This window comes from Mya arenaria, chromosome 16 (genome assembly GCF_026914265.1).
Source record: "Mya arenaria isolate MELC-2E11 chromosome 16, ASM2691426v1".
Lineage (NCBI taxonomy): Eukaryota > Metazoa > Mollusca > Bivalvia > Myida > Myidae > Mya > Mya arenaria.
In genome coordinates this window covers 8,273,386-8,293,719 of record NC_069137.1, presented here as the reverse complement: position 1 = coordinate 8,293,719, position 20,334 = coordinate 8,273,386, and the positions used below count along the sequence as shown (strand labels likewise).

Here is a 20,334-nt window from a genome sequence, read left to right as displayed (position 1 = left end):
CAATGTTAAACGGAAGTTATACTGTACCTTTATATTTTTTATAAGGCACTCGATATTTGTATAGATATGATGTACGATACCACAATAGAACAATACGGTGCTTCTAAAATAACTTGTATCAATGTTTAAAATATAAATTAACAAATAATGTCATAGGTACGTGTTAAGTTACAATAAAGTATTTTTTCTGACAGTAATATGGGTTTAAACTATTTTTCAAATGTTAAGTTGTGTGAGAATAAATAAACAAATGTTGATTAAGAATTTAAAATTATCAAGGGAGACAATTCTTGGTAGCTTTACAATATAAAATTATCCGCCTTTCATTTGTTGTCACTTTTTTCATTCGCTCCTTAGTTTTATTCCTGATGTTTATTTTCACCCTCAATACACCCTGAGTTTTGTAACAATCTATTTTTTACGTTTTGTATATACATTAAAGTGTTTGATTTCTTTCTTGCTTTGTTTGATACTTTCATGATCGTATTTACTGTCAGGTTATACTAAGTGTCGTTTCATATGCTACTTTGGTGGATTTATTGCTGCTTTTTCATAAAAAGCTTATCATATGTTTGTTTTACTTTAAATTGACTCTTGTAGCCAATTTACTCAGCCAAATTTAGTATTATATTTCTGTTGTTTTCTTGTATTGTTTCTGACAGAAATTATGATCCTTTCTTAAATAATTTAATTATTTACAAGCTGTTTAACTAAATGCAATAATATACTTAATTTGGTTATGCCTAAGACGTTTTAGAAAATTAAAAGCAGGACGATTTAAAACATATATTAGCCTACGACATATGGCCGGACGGACTAACATACAGGGTTATTACTATAGAAGATCCGCTTTCTCAAGTCCTAATGAAGGCGTGTGATTTTGGAATATGTGTAAACCACGCATGGACGGAAGAAACAAACAGATAGGAAAAATACTATTTGGTATCCGCTTTCTCAAGTCCTCACGACGTCACATATCACGGATAGATGGACGGAACAAATCTAAAGGGTAAGTACTGTAGGAGAGCCTGTTTCATAAGTCCTAATGACGCCGCGTATTCTTGTACATGTGCAAACGACGGATGGACGGACGGAACAAATAGACAAATGCGATTTATAGAAAACTTTCATCAGTGCGATACTATGTACGAGTCTTATTACCAAAGACTTAGAGCATTATATCACAAACTTGCATCTATGTGACACTGGGGACGAGTAGTAATACGAAACATCACACCCATGCATCAATTTGATACTATGGGCGAGTATTGTTACAAAAAAGTATAGCGATACATTAAAAACTTGCATCAATGTGAAACTAGGGACACCTAGTACTTCACTGGTTTCTATGCGACCCTCTGGAACCCTGCAGATACTAGGCAACCCTTGCTAATATTTTCATCCTGACCGGATACACATGACCAGTAGTATCAGATGATTTTAAAGACAGTTACTTGTAATAATCAATGTGCTTTTTATTTTGTTTATGTTTAAGAAAGGTATTTGGTTGATTGGACAATTGGGACAAAAACATTAATTTGACAAATAGAAATATATCATGATAATATTTAGATCGCCTTTAAGTTTAAAAGGTATACAAAATATGAAATAAATAAAGAATGGCATGATTAATATCTTAAGGATAGACTTTGTTGGTAAACAGATAAACAATTATTTTACTTAATATAAGAAGTATATCCTTATCTTAAAAACAGGATCGTCTGACAGTTTACTGTATTGAATATCTTACAAATAATAAGCAATTAGTGGATATTGTAGCGCATTTAAACATTTCATTGTGTCATATACTGATTAAGCAACGTAACCTCGCTATCTCATAATGACATTCCTTGAAAGCTATTACAAAGAAGTTAAGTGCATATTGTTTAGTGCATATGTTTTGCTTCCGTGAAGTCTTACATGAACTTCAATCGCCGGGTACAGTCCGTCGCGGGCTTAACGTTAAGAAGACTAACAATATATGCGAACATTCTTAGAATTCAGTGCAAAATGACTATTGAATGCCTCTATACTACACATATGCAAGCCTCTCAATAACTCACTTGATAAACAAGTATCGACTAGAGGGACATGGGGTCCAACTAGAAGAGTCCGAAATATTCAGTTCTTTAGAAGGAGGCGCAAGTCCTACGTACAGCTCTTCTAGTTTATTTAGTTTAAACTTTTTTTTTGATTTTACAACGATTGTGAAACTAGCTATTGCAACTTATATTAAATACTCTAGTTGGCACGATGTTGTGCGAGAGTGTGGTCTTGCGATGTGGGGGAAAACGAAGTACCTGGAGAAAACCCACTTGTCCGGCTTGGTGACCACTAACCAAACTCACATGCGCCCTGGCCGGGAATCAAACCCAGGTCGCCTTAGTGAGAAGCGAGTGCGCTTCGCTAACCGGACAAAGCGGTACGCGATACGCTGAACCTCAGAATGGCATTGTTTTTTTTACCTAGACTTGCCTTACATAGTATCTGAATGTATTTCAAATTAAAAATAATTTGTTTCTAAAGGAGTGTGGTAAAACCCACATGTATACATTTTGTATAGAAAGAGATCGCTCTTTCCACTTAAAATAACATAAGAGCAGGGAGTACCCCACGTTGTTGTTCAGTGCACGTTTGTTCGAAGAATGGAACGCTGTGTGGAGAATGAGTATTCCATATAAAGGGTTCATTTATGTATGGGTAAGCGGTGAGTTTACCACATTGAGCATGTATGTATCTATTGGCAATCGAGGGTTTTCATAAAATGGGTTTGAATAAGCGAGCGGGGAGTATGCCACGTTGTGGTTGTGTGTATGTTGTTTGTATAGGCGAGCGGATTTGAACAAACTTTTATATTTCTTGGTCATATTTTTACATCAAATAATTGCAATTTTAAATGATGTAAGGAATTTGCTGGTCAAAATTTGATTTCATTACAAAAGGGAATTCTAAAATCGAATTTTAGTTTTTTTTTGTTTTTTTTTTTAAATTACTTTGTATATCAGTTGCAAGATTCCAATTGAAATGTATCAAAGAAACTAGGAAATCATTTAATCTTGATTCTACGTAAAATACACAATATTAAGTATTTTGCGAATTACTTATTTTGTTAATTCACTCATTTGATCTAAATTTTAACAGCCTTATCTAAGTGACCATTTAGTTTGTGTATCAGTGTTTGTATGTAGATGGCATTAACGAGCAGCTTTTCTAAAGCTAGCAAAATAAATAAATACGAACTAAATTATATATCAAACCATTACATGCAGATTGTTAACTATTCATAAAGATGTTGAGCATATTTCAATCATCAAACATGTCAATGGCGGTTGTAAAGAGTTTAAATCAGATAAATTCAAGTGCTTGTCATGTTCAGCTGCATGTTAATTTGCATTGGGTTTCGCAATAATACTTGTTCATTCGCAAACAAATGTCAAAGGGGTAAGATTATCATCATAAATAGTTGTTTCCATTGCCCTAAGCTTAATGCAAAGACGTATTTGAAAATAGTTTTGCTAAAATGTCACCGAGTGTAGTATTGTCCAATTATTCATCTTCAACTTAAATAAGTTTGTAACTTGTATACGGGAGCAGCACTTTAGCAGCTTACTAAGAACGACGTGTTTTCTGAAAGAACAATCTTGAAATCAAAATGCAATCATTGAAATGTTTTGAAAAATAAGTCTATATATTTATGTTCTATTCAATAAAATAATCACATTGCCATTTATTGAAGAATTAAGTGTTTAAAGGTGTGTTTTTTAAGTTCTAAGGAAAATTATACAACATTTATTTTCAGATAGTACAAAGATCTTTTCACTATAAGTCACGGAAATTTATAATTATTACAAGAAGTGTTTATTTTGATTGTTAAACTTGATGTACATGTTTTGCTTTGATAATTTTATATATAGTCGAATATACATGACATAGCAATACCGTTGATTCGTTGGTCTACGATCAACCGGTCTAGATATTATTTATTAGCATTATAATTGTAAACATTGTACATAATTGAGAAGAGTACTAGGTACGCAAATAGATAAAATGCTTCTGTCGGCTTTTTACCACATGTTTGAACTTATTAAGGCTTAGTATCGATTTAATCTGAATTGAACTTAAATGATTTCCCGCTTGTTATCTAAGGACATATTATATTTATTTTTAAAATTCTATTATTTCAACATAATATCAATCACTCTCGTTGACACGATTTTCACGCGAGAGTGTTGTCTTGTGTTGTCGACCACACAGACCAAACTCTCATGCGCCCAGGCTGAGAATCGAACCCGGGTCGACTAGATTGACAAGCGAGTGCGCTAACCACTGCGCTTATCGGATGAACTTTCAGTCATTCACTCATTAGCTTTCAAGTGTATCACCACGAACTAGCCTTAGGTGGTTATATAATGGTATGGACATGTATCTCACTGTCAATCATTCACTCATAATCTATCCAGCGTCTCACCACAACCTAGCCTGTGTTAGTTTTGTAATGATATAGCCATATATCTATCTCACTTCCAGTCATTTACACATCAGCAGTCCTGTGCCTCACCACAACCGGCATTTTATAATGACACTGCTTTACATATATTTCATAAGCTATCAATTGCCACAACACAAATTAGATTTATTGTTTGTTTCGTAAATTATCAACCATTTCGTCTTAATTTTTAATATTAATTAGCACTGTATCTCTACATTACCATATCACCTAGATGCTTAGCGTCGTAATACCATACTTCTAGCAGTCCAAATACAATAAGACATCAATCCATTGCCATCAGCTTAATGCAAAGATGTATGTTCAATAGTTGTTTTCATGGCCATCAGCTTAATGCAAAGAAATATATGATATTTTTTCTTAAATGCCACAGGAGTTAACACAGGAACATATAAATAACAAAGTAACCCGTTTTACAAATGTGATAACATTCAAATTACCATCAACCAATGTCCAATTATTCATAATTTGTGTTTAACTTGTATGCGTGAGCAGCACTAAAGCAACTAAACGGCAGTTTTATTTTCTTGAAAGAATAATCTATAAATTGTAAATGCAATAATTCACATATGTTCTTGTCAAAATAGATTCATATATTTATGTTTTATAAAATTTCACTTTGCCATCTATTGAAGCATTGACTCATTGAAGTGTTTTGTTTTTCAAGTTGTGAGTGAAACAACAAATAATTATCATTTTCAAATAGTACAAAGACCTTTTCACTTTTTATCACAGAAATATTAACTTGTAACAGAAGTATATATTTTGATTTTAAACATGATGCACATGTTTTTCAATTATGTTATATATGTTGACGTTTACTCATGGTAAAGCACTTCCATCGATCCGTTGGTTTACGATCCTCCTGTCTAGATATTAATGATTGGCATTATAATTGTTAACATTGTAATTGAGAAGAGTACTAGATACGCAAATAGAAAAAATGCCTCTGTCGGCTTTTAACCACATGTCTGAACTTATTAAGGTCGATTTAAACTGAATTGAACTTAAAAGAACTCACCGACATTGTTATCTAAGGTCATATTATATTTATTATTAAAATCTAACATATTCAAAAGACCAGTTTCTCAATTTAAATGCACAGTACTCACTGCCAGTCATTAACTCATTAGTTACCCAGAGTCTCACCACAAACTAGCCTAAGGTAGTTGCGTTATGATATTGCCTTATATCTCAGTGTCAGTCATTCATTCATTAGATATCCAGGGTCTCATCACGAACAAGCATAGGGTAGTTTTGTTATGATATTGCCTTAAAGCTCAGTGTCAGTCATTCACTTATAAGCTAACCAGGGTCCCTTGACGAGCTAGCCTAAGGTAGTTTTGTTATGATGTTGCTTAATATCTCACTTTCAGTCATAAGTGTAAACTTATTTATTATGCAACGATTGTGAAACAAGTTATGACAACATTATATCAATCACTCTTGTTGGCACGTTTTTCACACGAGAGTGTTGATGACCACAGACCAAACCCACATGCGCCCAGGTTGGGAATTGCCTAGGTGAGGAGCGAGTGCGTTAACCGCTGCGCTAACCGGACAACCTTTCAGTCTTCATAACAAAACTACCTCACAGCAGTTGTTCACAAATTGGAAATTCAGTGCCTCACCACAACCGGCCTACGGTAATTTTGTATTGGCCTTACATCACTCTCATAAGCTATCGATTTCCACACCACAAATTAGCCTCTATGTTTGTTTCGAAAACGATCAACCTATTCGTCTTTATATTTGATATTTATTAGCAATGTATCTCTATATTACCGAATCCCCTAGATGCTTCTAGCAGTACAAATACAGTACGACATAAAGAGGATGATAGCTAGCAGCGCTATAAAGAGTTAAAGTTTAAAGTTTATATGATGCTAAAAACTGACGGAATCGTTCCTTATACTGAAATGAATGGATTTTGTCTGGTTGGTTTTAATTCGTATTTGAAATCTTGACGGTTTACGGTTGAGTTTGAGAAATTTGATCAATTTCAGAAAACAACACATCCAATATGTTTAATGCTATACTCAAATATTATGACATCCACCAATCGGCATAACTTATGTATGGTTAGACACGTTTGTACCCTCAGATCTCCCGTTGCTACAAACTTGCATCAATTTGTCAGTATTGAAAAGGACGTGAAGCGACTAATCACACACTTGCATCAGATTGTCATTATTGCCAAGGACGTTCAGCGACATTTCAAAAACTTGCATCCGATGTGATGCTAGGGACTGTCGCATAATGGAAGGACACAGGTTAGAGTAAGTAACAACCATTTGAAGTATTACAGTTTCTTTAACACACCTTTAATATACAAGTGGGCAAGTGCCAGCAATAACATGTTTATTACTATAGGAGAGTCTCTTTCACAGGTCCTTATGACGCCTCATGTCTCTATCAAATGTGCAAACGACGGATGAAAGGATGGAACAAATAGACAGGCTTATAACTATAGGTTAGTCTCTTTCACAAGTCCTTATGACGTTCCATGTCTGTATCAAATGTGCAAACGACGGATGGACGGACAGAACAAATAGACAGGTTTATTATTATAGGATAGTATCTTTATGACATGCCTTGCATTAAGTGTATGTACAAACACCAGATGGGCGGAAGGATTAAATACACAGGTTACTTATTACAGGAGGGCCGCTTTCAAAATTCCAAAAGACATCTTATGTCTTAAGTATATGTGCAAACGATGGTTGGTCGGAGGGAACAAATATACAGGCTTATTACTATAGGAGAGTCTCTTTCAGAAGTCCTTATGACGCTACATGTCTTTACCAAATGTGCCAACGACGGATGGATGGACGGAACAAATTGATAGGCTTATAACTATGGGAGAGTCTCTTTCACAAGTCCTTATGAAGTTCAATATCTGTGCGAAATATGCAAACGACAAATGGACGGACATAACAAATAGACAGGTGTAATACTATAGGACAGGGATGCAAACGAATGGCAAAATTGATATTCGAATATTCGGTAATTCTTTCGATCGAATATTCGATTATTAACATAAATAATTTCATTCTAAATCGTCATAGACGCAAGTCAAGACTGCAATTGTGACAGTTGTTACTAAATTATTTAATATTGGCTCTTATCTTTGAGATGAAATATTTAAGTTCCTTCATATATAATCATTATTTAGACGTCCCTGGTAAGTTTATTACTCATATCTTTTAGAATGCTTTATGTATTTAACCACAAAGTCACCCTTGATACATTTACCGATCACTGTGCATTGTCATTTTATTCTGTGTTATTAATAATAAGATAAGTATATACTTTTATAAGTTTAATTATTTGTTTTAGGTTTCATTTAACAACGGTTTAAATAAATATTCGAACTCCGATGTTGAGTGATTCCGTCATTGTTTCACAGCCACTTCATACACATACGAAATCCAGTGCCTCATCACAGCCGTTTTTTGTAATGGCACTCCTTAACATCTCTTTCATAAGTTATCAATTGCCACAACACAAATGAGATTTATTGTTTATTTCGTAAATTATTAACCATTTCGTCTTTATTTTCAATATTAATTAGCACTGTATCTCAACATGATCATATCACCTAGACCCTGATACTATACTTCTAGCAGTACAAATACAATAAGACATAAATAGGATGATAACAAGCTGCGCTATTAAACAAATCAAAAGTTAAAGGTCAAAGTATGTTAATAACTGATGGAATCGTTCCGTATTGGAATAGATAATCAATAAATCTCGTAGAATAGTGTAAAATACTTAATTTTTAAATAAAATCCGTCTCTTCCATACTCGCCAAATCGAATGTTAAATTATTGTTATTTCTGAGTCCACGCACAATATGTCAATGGTCTTTTACGGTTTTCCTTATATGAGTACTAAACTTCAAAACCAAAACCAAATGGAGAGGTATCATATTTCATCCTACATTACAAATGCTACGGTATGCGCCTCTTTAAATCAACTGTAGGACAAAGATCAATGGAAGAATTTGTATATTGTTTGTCTCTATTTCAGATCAATCTTTTTGTGGGGTCTTTATTTGGATTTGAAGAAGATTCGATCATATAACTTGAATGATACTGAAATAACTTTATTTTTGCAGCTTCTAATTCTTACTTAAAATCCTGACGTTTATTAAAATGACTTTGAGGCAGTTGATCAATTTCAGACAACGACAAATCCAATACGTTTAATACTATACTTAAATGCAATAAGGACATACACCACTTATATTGGGTTAAAAACATTTGTCCCTAAGATCTCTCTTTGCTACAAACATGCATCAGATTGTAATTACCGCCAAAGACGTTTAGCACCTATCACAAACCTGCATTCTATGTGATGACAGGGACTGTCGCATTATAACACCATTTGAAGTCTTACAGTGTCTTTTACACATATTTGGTACATAAGTTCGTAAGTACCTGCAATAACAGGATTATAACTACAGGATATCACAATTTCGAATGACGCCCCATGTCTTAAATATATTTGAAAACGACGGATGGACGGACAGAGCAAACAGACAGGCATATTACTATAGAATTCTCGTTCACAAGTCCGTATTACGACCCATGTCTGTACCAAATGTGCAAACGACGGATGGACGGACGGGACAAATAGACAGGCTAATTAATAAAGGATAGTTTCTTTCACAAGTCCGAATGAGTCCGCATGTTTATGTACATGCGCAGAAGATGGTAGACGGACGGAACAAATATAAACTGTAATTACTATAGGGGAGCCGCTGTCTATAGTTCTTTGTACGCCGCATGTTTTTGTATATCCCAACGTCGGATGGAAGGACAAAACCAATACACAGGCTATTTGCTATAGAATAGCCTTTTTCACAAGTAAAAAAACACACCACATGTATCTGTACATGTGCAAACAAGGGATAGACTAATTACTATTAGAAAGTCTCTGCCGCAAGTCCTAATGAAATCGTATATGCGTTCAGGACAAGTAGACAGGGTAATTACTATGGGAGAACCTCTGTCGCAAGTCCTAATGAAATCGTTTATGCGACCAGAACAAATAGACAAGGTAGTTAGTATGGGAGAACCGCTGCCGCAAGTCCTAATGAAATCGTATATGCGGCCAGAACAAATAGACAGGATAGTTGCTATGGTAGAACCGGTGTTGCAAGTCCTTATGAAATTGTATATGCGGTCAGAAGAAATAGACAGGGTAGTTACTATGGGAGAACCTCTATCACGGGTCCTGATGACGCAGTATATCTTAAGCATATGTGCAAACGACGGAATGACGGTCGGAACATAAAGACCGGGTAATCATTATTTATAGTAGACAGTGTAATTAAAATTGGATATATGTTTTATGTTGGGCCCGCATGTCTTCTGGTGAAATCGTCATACATATATGTTATGCATCTGAATATCTAAGAATTTTACATAAATGATGTACATATTTCTACGTGGTGTTTGTGATTATTTGTATGAGTATGCGTTCATGCGTGTTGCGTGTTTGTGTACTATGGATTAAGGAAAACAAGTTAATTCTTGACATAGGTTAGTCATATGCAAACCAATTGCAATAGCTGAATAAAGCAGAGCAGTAATTTCACTAAACAAGAAATCAGACATTGAGTTTGTCAATTTAGTATACTGATACAAATAATACAAAAAGACTTATAAATTATCAAAACAGTCCCTGAAAGGTTCGATTAATATTTCATCAAGTTTATAAAAAATGGTGTGGCATGTATTTAATTGTGTTCAGTAATACAATTGAAACTGCCACTGCTAAACAAAACGAAAGGAATAACTACTGTAGTATAACGAAACACAAAAACACCAAGTTTATTATGACACTAATTCAATTATCCATTGATTTCACCATTTAAGACAACATTGAGAAAATAAGTGCGAAATAAAGGGGCTGGTAATTTGCGCTCCTAGGAAGAAGAAAGTATTTGAAGTTTATATAAAGTCACATAATCGTTTTCTGATAAACTTAATCAATAGTAACACTCCTAGCAGAGTGCAAACTTGCTTACTTTTGATACAAAGTCCGTTCCTTCCAACTGTACCACTAAATTGAGTATTAAATTATTGTCTGTTCCGAACACACATAAACTGTGAATGGTCTTCCATGGTTGTTCTTATATCAATAATTAACTATCAAGCATCTGACGTGATACTGGAACAAATATTACAATTGATGACAATATATGCCAAAGCTCGCCGGATCATACAAAAGTCGGCAAATGTTAGTTTCTGCCGTTTGGTTTGGCTACTCGTCTTGCCAAAACGGGATTCAAGGAATTGACCATGTGGTAACTCAATTTGCGAAATACGAAATTCAAGGAGTCGATAATTTGTCTATTCAACTCGCCAAATACAAAATTCAAGGAATTGACCGTTTGGCTGTCGAAACTCACCCAAATTGGGAATTCAAGGAATTGACTATGTAGTTACTCAATTCGCCAAATAAGGATTTCAAGAAATTGAACGTTTGGCTTTTGAAACTCACCCAAATACGGAATACAAGGAGTGATCCATTTGATTACTCAACTCGCCAAATACGGAACTCATTCTAATACGAAATTCAAGGAATTGACCATTTGGCTACTCCACTCTCAAAATACGGATTTCAAGGAATTGACCATTTGTCTACTCAACTCGCCAAAAACGGAACAAACCCTAATACGGAATTCAAGGAATCGACCATTTGAAAACTCAACTCGCCAAATACGGAACTCACCCTGATACGGATTTCAAGGAAGTGACCATTTGCCTACTCAACTCGCCAAATACGGATATCAAGGAATTGACCATTTGTCTACTCGACTCGCCAAATACGGATTTCAAGGAATTGACCAATTGACTACTCAATTCGCCAAATACGGAACTAACCCTAATATGGAATTCAAGGAATTGACTATTCGACTACTCAACTCACCAAATACGGAACTCACCCTAATACGGATTTCAAGGAAGTGACCATTTGCCTACTCGACTCGCCAAATACGGATTTCAAGGAATTGACCATTTGACTACTCAATTCGCCAAATACGGAACTCACCCAAATATGGAATTCAAGGAATTGACCATTTGCCAATTCAACTCGCCAAATACGAAATACAAGGAATTGACCATTTGGCTGTCAAAACTCACCCTAATACGGAATTTAAGAAATTAACCATTTGTCTGTCGAAACTAACTCCAATACGGTAATGCGATAAATTGTTCAATTCAGCGTTCATTGTTTTTGCTTTTTAACTGTTTTTAAATACAAGTTATTTGAAATAACTAGCCTATTAAAATCTTCACCCAATGTATACGGTTTGCTATGCAGTTGTTTTTAACCTATTCGTATATTTTATAAACAAGTATATATATTGAAACCTACGTGATGGACGAAAACGGTGAAAACATTGATATATTTTCTAGACGATATGTGCAATAATCATGAAAAGATATGCTTCCTCGGTTTGTATAGTGCATTTGGCTTAACTGAGTCTGTGCAATGTCACTATCAAGTCCAGTCTAGAAAAGCAGAATACATGAATGAAAAAAGGAAATACTGTAAGCTTCAATTATATTGTAAGGTTGATATTATAATGGTTTTAATCAAAATATCGTAGCATACGTACTAATCGATTTATAAAATACTCATTAATTAGGTGACTTCATATTGGACGAGTTATTTGCCCTTGGAAATTACCTGATAAACGGCATTATAAACTCTACAATCCTATACAAAGAAGTAATATCTTATTTCGTCCCTAACAAAAGCTTAGCTATGCGCTGTCTTTAAATCTACAGCGAACGGAGAACAATGAAATAACTTATTTATTATGTTCACCGTTGAAAGTTAATATTGTGTTTTGCTCATTTATACCTGAACAATATTCGATCAAGTAATTTGTAGTGCACATAAATTACTGTATTTTGGCTAAATTTGTTTTTCAGACCTAAATACTGACATGTATTACAATGCCATTGAGTCAACCGAACAATTACAGAAAGCAAGACATCCAACAAGTTAAATATAATACTTAAATGTAAATAGGACATCTACCCATCAGCAATACTCATATTAGGATGTAAACACTTGAAACCTGAGTTATACAGTTGATACACTCGTGCAGCAGATGGGTATTATTACGGAAGACGTACAACGACAATTCACAACTTGCATCTAATGGTTAGCATTTCCAAATACGTACAGTAACATCTTACATACTTGCATCATATGGCTATTATTTTTAAAGACGTACAGTGATTACTCACAAACTGGCATCTAATAGCTATCATTTCCGAAGAAGTACAGTGATAAATCACAAACTTGCATCTAATGGCTATCATTTCCGAAGAAGTACAGTGATAAATCACAAACTTGCATCTAATGGCTATCATTTCCGAAGAAGTACAGTGACATATCACTTGCATCTTAAAGACGTAGAGCGGTACATCACACTCTTGCATCAGATGTGATACTTTGGACGAGTAGATTACCAAAGAAGTATAGCGAAATATCCAAAACATTGTATTAGATGTGATACTATTGACGAGTAGTATTACCAAAGACGTAGAGCGGTATGTCACACTCTTGCATCAGATGTCATACTTTGGACGAGTAGATTACCAAAGACGTATAGCGATATATCAAAAACATTGCATCAGATGTGATACTATTGACGAGTATTATTACCAAAGACGTAGAGCGCTATGTCACACTCCTGCATCAGATGTGATACTATTGACGAGTATTATTACAAAAGATGTAGAGCGCTATGTCACACTCCTGCATCAGATGTGATACTATTAACGAGTATTATTGCCAAAGATGTAGAGCGGTATGTCACACTCCTGCATCAGATGTGATACTATTGACGAGTATTATTACCAAAGATGTAGAGCGGTATGTCACACTCCTGCATCAGATGTGATACTATTGACGAGTATTATTGCCAAAGACGTCAAACGGTATATCACAAACTTGCATCAGATGAGATACTATGGACAAGTATTATTACCATCGACGTATATCGATACATCACCCACTTTCGTCAGATGTGATACTATGGACGAGTATTAATTTCAAAGACGTCAAACGGTATATCACAAACTTGCATCTAATGTTATACTATGGAAAGGTGTATTTAAAGGTGTATTTGAATCTACCGCTTACACAACCAAACAGAACAGCTAGCCGCCGTAACGTGACTGACTAAAACATTGGGAATTGTCTGTCGTCCTATTTGAATCTACCGCTTACACATAAACAGAACAGCTAGCCGCCGTAACGTGACTGACTAAAACATTGGGAATTGTCTGACGTCCTAATTGAATCTACCGCTTACACAACCAAACAGAACAGCTAGCCGCCGTAACGTGAGGTGTATTTGAATCTACCGCTTACATAACCAAACAGAACAGCTAGCCGCCGTAACGTGAGGTGTATTTGAATCTACCGCTTACATAACCAAACAGAACAGCTAGCCGCCGTAACGTGAGGTGTATTTGAATCTACCGCTTACATAACCAAACAGAACAGCTAGCCGCCGTAACGTGACTAACTATCTTTGAGTTGAACCGATATGTTTCAAAGTGCAAGGAATCAGATGTAATCATTTTGTATGCAACAACCTAATTATAACAACCCAATCACGTCAAACTGAATAAATATTGTGAATCATTAAATGTTATCTTACTCGATCATTTTAAAAACTTATGTCGTCATTTAAATGTCAACTATTGAAAGTAATTGACCACAAAAGTCGCGACGTACACTGTCTATTTTTATCGCAAATTCTAACACTACCTTACCAAAAGTACACTTATGACTAAGTCGGGCAATCGTGAGGGCGTAAGATTACTCTAAATGTACCGAAGGCAGTTGTCGTCCCATTTTCATTTGCAATATAGTACTCAATAAAGCACTCTAGAAAAATATTATTGAAAATGAAATAAAAATGTTTGAATGCATTTGTTATATGAAATAATTATGTATGCGGACGAATGGGCCTACATATTTCAATGGAAGCACTGCAGACTGTTGAACGATAAGGAATATAAATACTTACTTAAAAATGTTTTCAAAGATCGCATCGATTCAAATCACCGAAACAAATACTTGTTATGTAAAGTCGTTTGTTTGGCGTTTTAAACATGAGACAAAATATTTTGCAATAACATAACCCTACCCTAAACCTTTTACATTTTGACGACAACTAATTGCAGAGTGATAACATCGATCCTTCGTTCTGTGATCAGTTGATCTAGATACAAATGAACAGCTTTATGAAGGTCACCATTGTCATTGAGAATAATACAAGAAATAGGAATAGATAAATTGCCTTTGTCGTTTTACCACATATGCAGGTATTTGGTTTAAGTCCTCTTTAAACTGATTTCAACTTGCCTTAAGTTAACTGCGTTACAAGAAGAAAAACATGTCCACCATGTTTTAATAAAGCCGTAAGTACTTTAAAGACTTGTTCTTCATATGCATAATGGACACAAAACAAATGATTTGGAACCGAGATCAATTAATTAACTTAGTGAAAAGAGAAAGAGTGATGCCCGATAATTCCAACATTCGACGACGGTTGAAGTACACCAAAAAGCTTATTTGCCAAAACGGTTAACTAGCCTTTACACTTAAAAACATGCTGGAAGGAGAACTATATTGTTATTAATAAAAACCGTTTTTCGAGAAGCAACTTGTGTAAAACATAACTCGTGCTGGTGTAATGTTGTAGGGAAAGATCTTATTACAGTTAAAATACTTAGATTGTATGTTTTAACTGTCTTTGATACTTGTGCTTATCGGTAAGTTCAATAGTTTTTGATATCTGTTTGAGCCCATTTATATCAATTGTTCGGAAGAAAAACTGTTTTTCTAAAGATGTTCATATTGTCATAATGTTACTTATTAATATGTGAATACCATGCAAATACTATATATATGTTTTTTTTGTATTATTTATCATGAATGTTCAATTAAACATATGTTTGTAAGTGGTGCATCACTGTTTAAGAATTACATGCACAACGTTCACGGCGTGACGAGATGTGTGTATGTCAATATAATATTCTAAATAAGTTCCGGAACAACAACAAGACTGTCATAATGAAATTATTCAAATTATTGATGAGCTTAAGTTATACTGTGCCTTTATTTACAGCTTTCGTATTTGTATAGAAATATACAATAGTACAAATTACTACAATATGGTGCTTCTCAAATAAGTTTTATCAATGCTTTAAAGATGTATAAAGACATGAAGTCATATAAATGTGATATAATGCAAAATAGTGATTTTCCTGAAAGTACTATGGGTTTAACCTATTTTACAACTGTTTTCTTGTATTGGTATAATTTAACAAGTTTTAAGAACATAAATAATTTAAAAGAGGAGTATTTTTATCATTCTTTTGTTGTTTAGTTTTAATCTAAAGCGGGCGTTTGTTTTCACCATCACTCCTTTCCGTGATTTCATTAAGATCAGTTTTAATTTTTGTATTAAACTTGATAATGTTTGGTTTCTTTCTTGCTACAATTTTGTACATACATGATACTGCTAAATTATGCTGTACTTGCTTATTATGAGGACGTACAGCTGTTTTTATCAACTGTTTGTATAACTGCAGAATTTCTCTTGCAGCCATTTTGTTCGGTCAAATCAAATATAACTCTCTGCATTTGTCTTTTTTCTAGTACTGTTCTGATTGCACTAGCGTGTGTATCTTTAGAAAAGTATTAACACGCATTTAAGCTTAATGAAATAAGATTCTTCAACAAGTTATGCTTAAGATGATAGGAAAACGAGTAGCCAGGACTACTAATGACCCTAAAGAACGTATATGTAGCAACGACGGATGGACGGATTGAACAAAGAGACAGGGTCATTACTTTAAGAGAACCTCTTTCACAATGACGCTCGTGTCTCTGCACATGTGCCAACGACGGATGGACGGACAGAACAAAGAGACAGGGTCATTACTTTAAGAGGACCTCTTTCACAATGACGCTCGTGTCTCTGTACATGTGTCAACGACGGATGGACGGACGGAACAAAGAGACAGGGTCATTACTATAAGAGGACCTCTTTCACAATGACGCTCGTGTCTCTGTACATGTGCCAACGACGGATGGACGGACGAAACAGATATACAGGGTTATTTCTTTGGGAGAACTGCTTTCACAAGTCTAAATGACAGTGAAATTTCTATATGAGAGCCGCTTTCATAAGACCAAATGACGCCCCTTGTATTTGTACATTTTATTACGTCCAGTGGATGAATGGAGCAAATGAACAGGGTACAAACTATAGGAGGGCCCCTTTCATAAGTCCAAATGTCTCAAGTATATGTAAAAACTATGGCTAGACGGACTTAACAAATAGTCAAATTAATAGCTACAGGAGTCCACCTTTTACAAGTCAAAAGGACGCCTAATGTCTTAAGTATATGAACAAGCTATAGAATAGACGGACAGAACACATATACAAGTAAATAACTATACGAGAGCCTTTTTTTACAAGTCCCTATGACTAAGATGATTTTCAAACGACAGATGGACGGACTGAACACATAAACAGGGTAGTTGCCATTGTAGAGACGCTTTTATTAATCCTAATGATGCCGTATATCTTTGTACATGTGCAAACGACGAATGGACGGACGGAATAAATAAACAAAAACAGGGGAGCCGCTTGAAGAAGTCCTAATGACGCCGCATGTTTTTGTACATGTGCAAACGACGAATTGACGGACGGAATAAATAGACAAGATAAGTTACAAGGGATCCGCTTGAACGTGTCCTAATGACGCATCAAGTCTTTGGTACATGTTGTCGATGGACAGAAATAAGACAGGGTGACTACTATCAGAGAGCCGCTTTCTCAATTCATAATGCGCCGGTGATTTTTAATGCGTATTAGAATTGTATCAACTTATCACCATATGACCACGATGCTTAGCATCGTTCCACCATAATTATAGCAAAAGTTACAATATTAAACGTCGTTTTGTGTGTTATATTTTATATCAATTTATATGTATTGATTGAATCAATAAAGACATTTACCAAAGCGAGAGCAAGGATTATAGAGGACGACAGTTTGCGCCGCTAAAATGAATAATATTTTATGTTCATATCGTTGTTGTAGAACGAAATAAAGCAAAAACATACATAGAAGACTATAAAACTACATACGTTTGAAATAAGTTTTTCCGTCCATATTTTGCACTAAATGGAATATTGAATCACTGCTTGTTCTTAAGCTGCACACACACACACACACAATGTGAATCGTCTTCTAGGGTTTCCCTTATATGATCACTGAACGTCACAACTCTAAACAAAGAAGCGAGACAATACTCCATCCCCAACAAGTATAAACAAAGAAGCGAGATCATATTTCATCCCTAACAAAAGCTGCGGTATGCGCATCTTTAAATCTACCAGCAGACGAAAAACAATGAAATAATTTGTTTATTATATTTTACATTTCAGATTATTGTTGTGTTTGTCAATTCTAACTCGATCAGTATTCGATCAATTACCTTGTATTAAACTGAAATGACTTTAGTTTGGCTGCATTTGAAATTCTAACCTAAATACTGACAGGTATTACAATGAATTTGAGCCAGCTAACCAAATAAAAAAAACGGAATATCCAACACGGATGAAATAATACTCAAATGTAACAAGTATATTAACCATTTTGCTAATATATAACATTATACACATTTTAACACTGAGCTATCAAGTTGCTACAAACTTCCAGATGGCTATTATTTCCAACAACGAGCGGCAACGTTTCACAAGCTTTCATCAGCTATGATACTTGGGATGAGTATGATTACCAAAGACGTATAGTTATATATAACAACTTGCCAAAGAATCAAGATATACATCACAAACTTGGACCCGGTGTTTTATTAGGTATCAGTATTATTAACAAAGACGTAAAGCGAAATATCACAGCCTTGCATCAAATTTGATTATAGAGACGAATACTGTTTTCTATTTTCGGTTTAATCCGCGTAAAACTTGAATTAAGTATTTTTAAGGCCTTTTTGAGTAAAACATAGCAGTCACGGGGATACTGAATTAATTCGTTTTACTTTTATTAAGCCCCTGTTTTAACAATTACTAAACTTAAACTGAGTTATAAGTAGTGTCGTCGAGTGTGTATCTTACAACTCTATAACGCCAACCAAGGAATATTCGGTCGAAGTCGCCGACAAAAGCAACATTAAAAAACTTAAATTAAAAATTAAAATCAATCTACTTCTCATCATATTTGTAACATATTTCATTTAGGGCTGGCTGACCGGGAGCACGATCCCCTTACTTTGTGCACGCAAAAACAAATACATCAAAATTTATTACTTAAGACTAAACATAGCAAAGGTGATCTCTTGCGATGACCCATACCATTCTAACCGCTTTGAAACCATATACATTTCGGCTATTGGTGAAGGGACGCATTTCAAATTTGCGGACCCTCGTACGCCAATGCCTAGGTCTGCCCATGATTTAGATAATTATATGTTTGACCTCGGCTTACATATGAGTTGTGCATGTTTTATGTGAGAAACAAAGTTTCAAATTCATGAAGGGTTTATCAAGCTGCCAACATGCGCGTGCTTTTAAATTTTCTTAAAACTAACAAAACCAGTATTGTTGGCGGAAAATAAAGAAGTACTATTTGAAATATTCCTAACTGGTAGGAGTTATTTATGTATTTTGTATTAGTGCCCTTGTGTTAAACCACACTTCATTGGGTAGTGTCCGGCTTAATATTTACAAGTATTGCAGCATGCTACTGTTCAGTGTTCGCTTTTCAGCCGTGCAAGCCAGCTGTACTATTTTTCCGCTTGATAGTGACGGATACACCAGGGCATTGAATGTATAAACGGTAGTTTTTACAGGGCTCGTTGAACTTTTGAAGACACAGATAGTTTTCCTTGTATGATTTTAAGAAGATTGTATCGTTATGTCTATGAACGACAAGAATGCAAACAGGTGACTTGTGTACCTTATACAGATGACGATCATTCTTTGTTATAACGAAAGGCTCAACCATTTGAATAGCAGTAATGCAAACACGTCCATATCACCTCAATACAGTTTTTCCATGCTTACAACTGAATCTAGAGAAAAGGTTGTTGCTAGATAATAAAGTTCAAATATGTTATGCCTGATCATTAAATAGAATACTAAGCATTCATACCAGGAAAAGTTTATATTCAGTTAATTTTTATCCATACTTTTGTAATTACTTTGGCATTGACATATTAAATGAGTGTGTAAAAAGACTGATACCCCATGGTTTTGATTTGATTGAATATTAGCAATAAACCTAAACTTTTTGCAAAGAAAATCATCAGTGTCTCAAATTTTGTACTTTTTAAGCATTTTTTTTATATTAAATTCAGTTATAAGGGAAGCTTTCATTTGTCTATAATTTTAAGTGAATTTAAGTAAATAGGTTTTTTATTCTTAAAGAACCCGGGTAGGTACAATGTTTTATTACATTTAAGTTTGTTTAGTTATCATTGCTGAGTGAAGTAATTAAGGATTAAAATTCGAATTTTTGCATTTTATTTGGGTAGGGTATGCAATGAGACTGTTTAAAATGGGTTATGTCCAAAGGGCTCCAGCAGCATTTTCAACAGCGCAATTCCAACCATACCCCAATAAAATGCAATGCAAAAAGTCGACTTTAATTCGTTAAATACTTCAAATTGGTGCATATGAGCCATTGCATAACCCAACAAAATGCAAAATGTCGAATATTAATACTTATTTTTACATTTATT

At 34.7% G+C, this 20,334-nt stretch overlaps 1 protein-coding gene across 1 annotated transcript in view; it reads right to left on the bottom strand.

Moving 5' to 3' along the window:
* Positions 1–17,790, bottom strand: part of LOC128222414 (uncharacterized) — a 42,709-nt gene extending 24,919 nt beyond the window's left edge. Inside the window, exon 1 of the mRNA XM_052931397.1 lies at positions 17,720–17,790. The gene's annotated coding sequence lies outside the window, so the exon portion shown is untranslated. The remainder of the gene's footprint in view (positions 1–17,719) is intronic.
* Between the last annotated feature and the right edge of the window lie 2,544 nt (positions 17,791–20,334).